Raw genomic sequence first — 7,296 nt, forward strand, 5'->3', positions numbered from 1 at the left:
AATGCAACAGATAGACAGAAATTTTTTAAAAGCCAAAAGAAGAGAGGTCTTGCCTGCTCGCTGGGCTGGAGGGACAGCCTAAGAATAGCACTACCGTGCAGAAAGCTATTGCACCCTGGACCTGGGGGGCCTTATATGGCCTGTAAGGAGACACTCACTATGCCTGTGCTCCATGATTCACATAGCTAATATAGGCTCCTCTTAGGCCAACAGATTTTTCTAGTCCTCCTAGCCCCCCACCCCCATTAGGCACCACCTATGACCATCACCCAACAGGCAAAGGGGACCAAGGAAGAAACCACCTTGCAGGAATCTGCACACTTGAGTTTTTTTGTACTCTCTCAATACTTATATCGCCATGGTGACCGCGATTGCCATTCCTCAACGTGTTTGTTGTGCTTGCGTGTTATGGACAGTTAAAAAAAAACAAAAAACATGAACAACAGGGCCTAAGAGTGGAGGTGTGGAGCAACCTGCTTCCTGCATAGTGTAATCCTCTCCCTCGTTTGCCCAGGACTCAGACATCATAAGGGTCCATGTCACCTGAATACCACACTACACTGTCGTAACCTTGGATTCTGAGAAACTGGTTCATGCTTTTATTTCCAGCAGGCTGGATTACTGTAATGCTTTATTGTCGGGTTGTCCGTACCAGACTGTATCCAGGCTACAGTTGGTACAAAATGCTGCTGCGAGAATTGTTACTAGAACTAGGAAGTACGACCATATAACACCGGTACTTAAATCCTTGCATTGGCTCCCGTCTACAAAGGAATCGCCGCGTTTTAGCTATGCTTCTTAACTGAAGGAAGCACGACTTAGTCAAAGCATTTACATGCGATACAAATGATAGCTTTCCATCCAGCAGGATACCCAAATCCTTGACACAATCCGGACGCTTGAAGGTAATACCATTTGTTGTAAAGATTGGTGTGATTATGAAGCATAGCTAAAATGCGGAGATTCCTTTGTAGACGGGATTCTGAGAAACTGGTTCATCCTTTTGTTTCCAACAGGCTGGATTAGTGTGATGCTTTATTGTCGGGTTGTCCGTACCAGACTGTATCCAGGCTACAGTTCGTACAAAATGCTGCTGCGAGAATTGTTACTAGAACTAGGAAGTACGACCATATAACACCAGTACTTAAATCCTTGCATTGGCTCCCAGTCTCTTATAGAGTTGATTATAAAATCCTACTTTTGACGTATAAGGCAATACATGGCATTGCTCCGGCTTACCTTTGTGAGATCATTAATTTTTATATCCCAGGATGATATCTCCGTTCATTAGATGCTGGTTACCTTAAAGTACCAGTGATCAATAAGACCTCAGTAGGAGGTCGCGCCTTTAGTTATAGAGCACCTAAACTGTGGATAGTCTACCAGTTACTGTCAGAAATGCCCCTTCTGTTTCTGTTTTCAAATCCCGACTTAAGACTTATATGTTCACTCAGGCATTCCACCTCATAATGTAATTCGACCTGCCTTGGTTGTTTATTTTATCACCTTTACAAAAATGCATTTTAAATTTACTTAAGCAACAAATTACTAACTCTGTCCTATCTTCTCGTTGAGCACTACCTCGCTACATAAGACCTGAGGAGGCTGGCCAGTGGTGACAGACGAATCCCGTGCTGACAGAGGATGATGTCCATCTGCCATGACGATAGAGACGTTCCATGCCGAGCTTGGGATCCAAGATGCCATTTACCAGCATTATAATTTCTTGTTAAATACTGGCTTACAAATTGTTACTTTCTAGAATGCCCAGGAGGGGTGGGAAACCACTGGCCCGTGGACCCCCAGAGGTTTTTTCTCCCTCAACCTTCAGTTGGGAGTTCTTGTTCCTTTCCCCGGTGGCCAGTAGGTATACTTACAGCTCTATAATAAGTTCTTCATTATGGTAGCCATTAGTTGACTGTCTTCTTTGTTAAAAATTTATTTGTTATAAAAAGGAATAACAATAATAATAACCTGTCCATTCGAACAGCACACATTCCTCAATGACCACACGGCATGGAGCAGCATGCCTGGAAATGTTTGCCATTTAACTCAAGTTCACATTCATTTTTTATCTGATGCCTTTGTCCAAAACAACTTACAATATTATGTCCCATTAATACAGCAGGGTAATTTTTACTGTATCAATGAAAGGAAAGTACCTTGATCAGGTGTACTACAACAACAGCAGGGATTTGAATCCAGGTCTTTCAGGTGTAAAGCAAAGTCACTAACCACTATACCGCCTGCTGCCACAACTAAGTATTACAGAGCAATGTGCCATTCAAGACATTTCCAGGTTGTATGAGCCACATGAGTTTTCTCTTCAGTTGCAGGTTCTTGTACCATTTCAGTGAATGAAGACATATCTTACTGAATAATGTACTGTTTTGTGTTGGCGAGATGTGGTGGATGAACGGGACACCAGCATTTGAATGACATTCCAGCAGCGTTCGTCTCACACTGGATGGGTTCCAAGGCTCCTGTTATTTTGGTGTCCGTATAAAGCCTCCCACATCAATGAAATCACTAATCAATCATCAGGGGCATCTAGGTGGACTTCCGTAAAGCTCGGACATAGCAACAGCTCCTGATACCCAGCGGATTCCAATCCACAACAATATTTCATGATTTTATGTCATGCTTATGACCGCAGGGTGGCCATGGAGTTCACCAGAGGTGAGGGAGAGCCAACATGCCCAGCCAGCTGTGTTTCTTTAATTGACCATGCTTGTCTTCCGAAAAATATAAACAGCCAAGGCTCGCTGAATAGGATTTTAGTGCCTTGTTTAAGTTGAGCTCCAGGCATTTTTCTTCTCCACCCATAGAGCTTAAACTTTAATTCATGCTGAAAAATAAGTGCTGCTAAATTCATCTTTGTCAGCCCCGACCGCAAAGTTGTGTCCTACACATGTTCTAATTTAACACATAATTTTGTCCCTGCTCTTTCATTTAATTGATATCTTATGGGAGGCTGGAGTTAAAATAGCAAATTTTGCTTTGGTGGGAAAACGTTTGTTTTTTGTGACTCAAGGGCCAAAAGATACATGAATGACTTGTTTCCAATTAATTTTTCAACATCTGCTGCGCTGAGCTGCTCGCTCACTTGCTCGGAGCCAAAGTGTGCACACAATGAAAGCCTCTTGCTTGCAAATTCTCTTTGTCTTCACCCAAAACTACCAGAGTTTGCCTTAATCAAGTTTACATTTTGCATAAGGGGTCTGACCACGACAAAAATGTTTGCGGTCTTCGGCCGCCTTATGAAGGTAATTCGTTTCTCAAGAACCCTTCATATGGGCAATTCTCATAAATCTAAGACAGTATTACTATTAATTTCAATAGTCAAAATTTTCCCCAGCCCAAAATTGACTCCCATTTATACTGAAGTATCACCAAATTGAATTAAAAAGAGCATAATTACATCACTAATTAAAATTTTTTGTATAACGATATAATATAATGATTACCGTGATTATAACAGGTGAAACCAGCAAACAACAAGACAGTTTGTTTTCATTAATTACTCTGTAATACTGTATGTTGATCAGTGCTTGGTCAGATGTTTCGTATCTGTTGAGTACTGTATACTTCAAAAATGCTAGCAAATAAAATACACATATAGAGATCCTTTTGCTGGATCGACTTATGATTTTTCAAAGTTACGATCATACGATAGCAATATGCGTTCAGTGGAATCCAAACTTACAATTTTGAATTTCGGTCTGTTCCCGTGCTTGCAATATACGGTATGACGCTCTCTCCCGATGCTGGGCGATGGCATCAAGCCACAGCATCCACTCAACCACGCTCACGGCCTCTGTAGCAATCATGCTAAGGAGTGTAAACAAGCAATAATGTGTTGAAAGCGTTTTTTTTTTTAAATTTTGCGTTTTCGCATCCCATCATGTCTACTGTCATGTCCACAGCCGCACCACAATTGACAGCACCCGACACCAATCAAACACCTGACTGAGCGCTCGTCTTTAAAAGACCCTCCTCAGCTCCCGTACGCTCGCGGAATCTCACTGAGACAACCATCCTCCTGCGCTATGTCCTGCTCTTCCTCATCCCTTGCTTCCTGTATCCGTTCTCCAGCTTTCGACTCTTTACATTGTCCTCTGATCACGTCCATAGATCCTCGCTTTCAGTCTGACCGCCGATCAACCGACGCTTCGCCTGTCCCTGACAGCAAGAACTCGCCTGACCCCTTGGTTCCTGACGAATGATCCTGCACCTGGGTTCAACCATCCCAGCATCCTCAGTTCTGCATGACATCTATTAAACGCCCATGTGTGTTTCCTGATTAAATTTTCCAATCTGTAGATTATGGTTAGTGTTCTGACACGTTGAAGGTAGGCTATGCCATGATGTTCTGTATGTGCGGTACTGTATTCTTTTTCAACTTACGATTTTTCCACTTACGATGGGTTTATCGGAAAGTAACCCTATCATTAGTCGAGGAGCATCTGTATATGATTCTCAGTGTTTATGTATTAATTTGATATTTAACCCAAAAAAAAACAAAACAAAACAGTCAGAAGAAATCAAGTAAAAAATCTAAATGAATTAAATAATAAAATCTCGCACTCACCAAATAAGCTGCCATGGTTTGGATCGTTGGGATGCCATAATTACCATGATTGTAGCAGGTGAAACTATCAAACAAGGGATAATCCTAAACGGTTTATCTTGGTGTTTTTGACTGGATTCTTGCTGCTGGTGCTATCCTGCAGATTTGAAGCCTTCCATTTCTGTAGGGTGAAATCTGTGCTCCTCCGTAAAACATGATGTCAGTATGCCCCATCCCTCGCAGCCGGTACTCGAGACTGGGGACAAGGCTACCGTAATCGCTGCCCATCTCTGAGTGCCTTGGTAAGCCACAATGTTCTCCTAGGAGAAAACCGCTCATGATGAAACAAGTCATGACAGCAGTCATGAGCTGTGGCCTGTTTCATTCAACGGGAGACATTCTTGCGAAGTGGAGATCCCCTGAGCATGCTGACCTGAGAACAAGAGGGGGCTGGAGGAGCTGTCATCGTGGTCTACTGGGATTTCACAGCATCACAAGGGCCTGGGGATCCACAGAAGCACATGGACACCGTTTAAAAATCATCTAAAAAGGCCATTGTTTGTCAGGTGTTTGAGTGACATTTTAAATACCCTTTTTTTAACTGCCGTGATTATGAAAGGCACAGATGAAAAACCACCCTTTCAGGTTTAAAAAGGGTAATAAAAAAACCAAGCATTTTTAATTGTTCTTTTTATTCTCTCGGCTCTCCAGAGCACGGAATGGTGGGCACCTGACCTTGACCGAGCTAACAGTCCCACACTCAAGTGTGTCCACTTGGAGACAGTAGGTAGGTCTGGTCCAGGGAGGAGTAGGTGGGTGTGGCCTAGTGGAGGGACTGGGGGGTGTGGTTTCCTGTTGCACATATACATTTTCCACTTGTATTCCTTTTTAACATCCTGCATGAGCACATCTAACAGGTGTGGTCAACGTCCTAATATGCATAGCTCAATTGTGGATCAAAGAGCTGGCTGAACTCTGAGTTTCCGCATTAAAAGTGGAGACGTGATCATGTGACTGTCCGGTGTCACCAAATCCCTGGGTGTTGCAGGGGGCCAGCTCGAAAATAAATGTGGACAGGATATTTTGATCTTAGAGGACCCGACCTGGCCCTCCACTCGCCCGCTCTCCCTCCCCTTGAGCATTTCTGGGGCCTTTTAAAATGAAGTGACCGAAGGCCCAAACCAGTGGGCTGGTGTAGGTTTGGAGATGCCACAGCCTTCATTAAAGTAGTACGTGTGCACATTTTGCCTGGTACCTACGGAACAACGTTTTTAGCACAAAATAGCCAATTTACATCACCTTAGTTAACATGGTATACTTTATGAGAATAACAAGGTAGATATGACTTTGGGCCTTAATCTGTAAAGAGATTTTGGGTATTAGTAATCAGCATAGTGACACATGGCTAGATGTTATGTGACTCCTACTTTTTCCATGAGCCAAAATGCTCCTCTTTGGCACCTGAACTTCTTTTTCTGCATCAGAATTCTTTTGATCCAAGCTGACATGCTCGGCGCCGATCGAAGCCGTTTGCGGTGCTCGTCGGTGCGTCCACTGACTCGTTTCCGTGTGTGTGAGCACCCACATGCAGGCATTCCATTCGCCTCCTCGGTCTTGCACTGACGAAGTGGTGTATTCTTATACAGCTACACTGGTTGTGATGTCACCCAGTTATGAGCAGAAAGTGGTGGTCAAACAGTACCTTTCCATCCTGTTGCCAGGGCTTTTCAGGGAGTGGAAAATATGCAGGGACACCTATTGTTCCCACCCCCGGCCCCCCCAGGGAGAGAGAGAGAGATTAGATGTGATTAAGCAGTAGGTCGTCATCTGGCCTTGCACGCGAAACATCCAGACCCCACTGGTGTCCAGGGTTCCACTGGAGTGGCGTTGTTCCACGACCTGTCAGACAACTTGCCTTCCAGCTGTACTCCTTCCAGACGTTCCCTTGAGGAACATCTGGACAACCGCAACCTCATGCCTTTCCAGAGTTGAACAAAAAGGTTCACGCAGAAGCTCATCCTCAAATCAGAGGTTTCTGATCTCTTTTCCAATCAGCAATTAATCACTGATGGCAATATTAAGCGACAGGTGGTAACTGAGATGTACAGATAAAACAGGGAGAAACTGGGAAAAATTACTGATCATATCAGTCTGGAAGGATCTGGAACCATAAATAGAAAACATTGTGCGTCGAATACATCACTTTGCTAAAACCATGGTGTGAAGATACTAACCGCTGGTCTGATTTTGGTCTGATTTATGTGTCCTTGTATGTGTAATATAAATATAGCAGTTCTGCTAAAACCACGGAGCTACACTGTTTATCACTAGGACTGATTTATTTATCTCACAGCTGTTTCAAGATAACAGAAAATCTATTTTACTCTGATTTACCGATCTACACATCTTAGTAATTTACTGCATCATGGTAGAACACTAAAGGAGTAAAGGGATTTTGAACCTACTGTATTTTTTTCAGTTACAAGGAGACAGCATTAACCACTATGCCATCTGCTGGCTCAGCTAAATAGTGAGCTGTGGTTTACTTTGTTTTCTGTTCAGAAAAACACATTAACACACACAGCACATATCAGCGCCTTAATGCTTTTCTCCATCCTCCCCTTTGGACACTGACAGAACTTCATCCTTTAGCTCTGCTCAGCATTATCTTTATTTGAAAAAATAAACTCCACCAACAATAAAACTGAAGTAGCAGATCTACCATA

Source organism: Scleropages formosus, chromosome 3, assembly GCF_900964775.1.
Source record: "Scleropages formosus chromosome 3, fSclFor1.1, whole genome shotgun sequence".
Classification (NCBI taxonomy): domain Eukaryota; kingdom Metazoa; phylum Chordata; class Actinopteri; order Osteoglossiformes; family Osteoglossidae; genus Scleropages; species Scleropages formosus.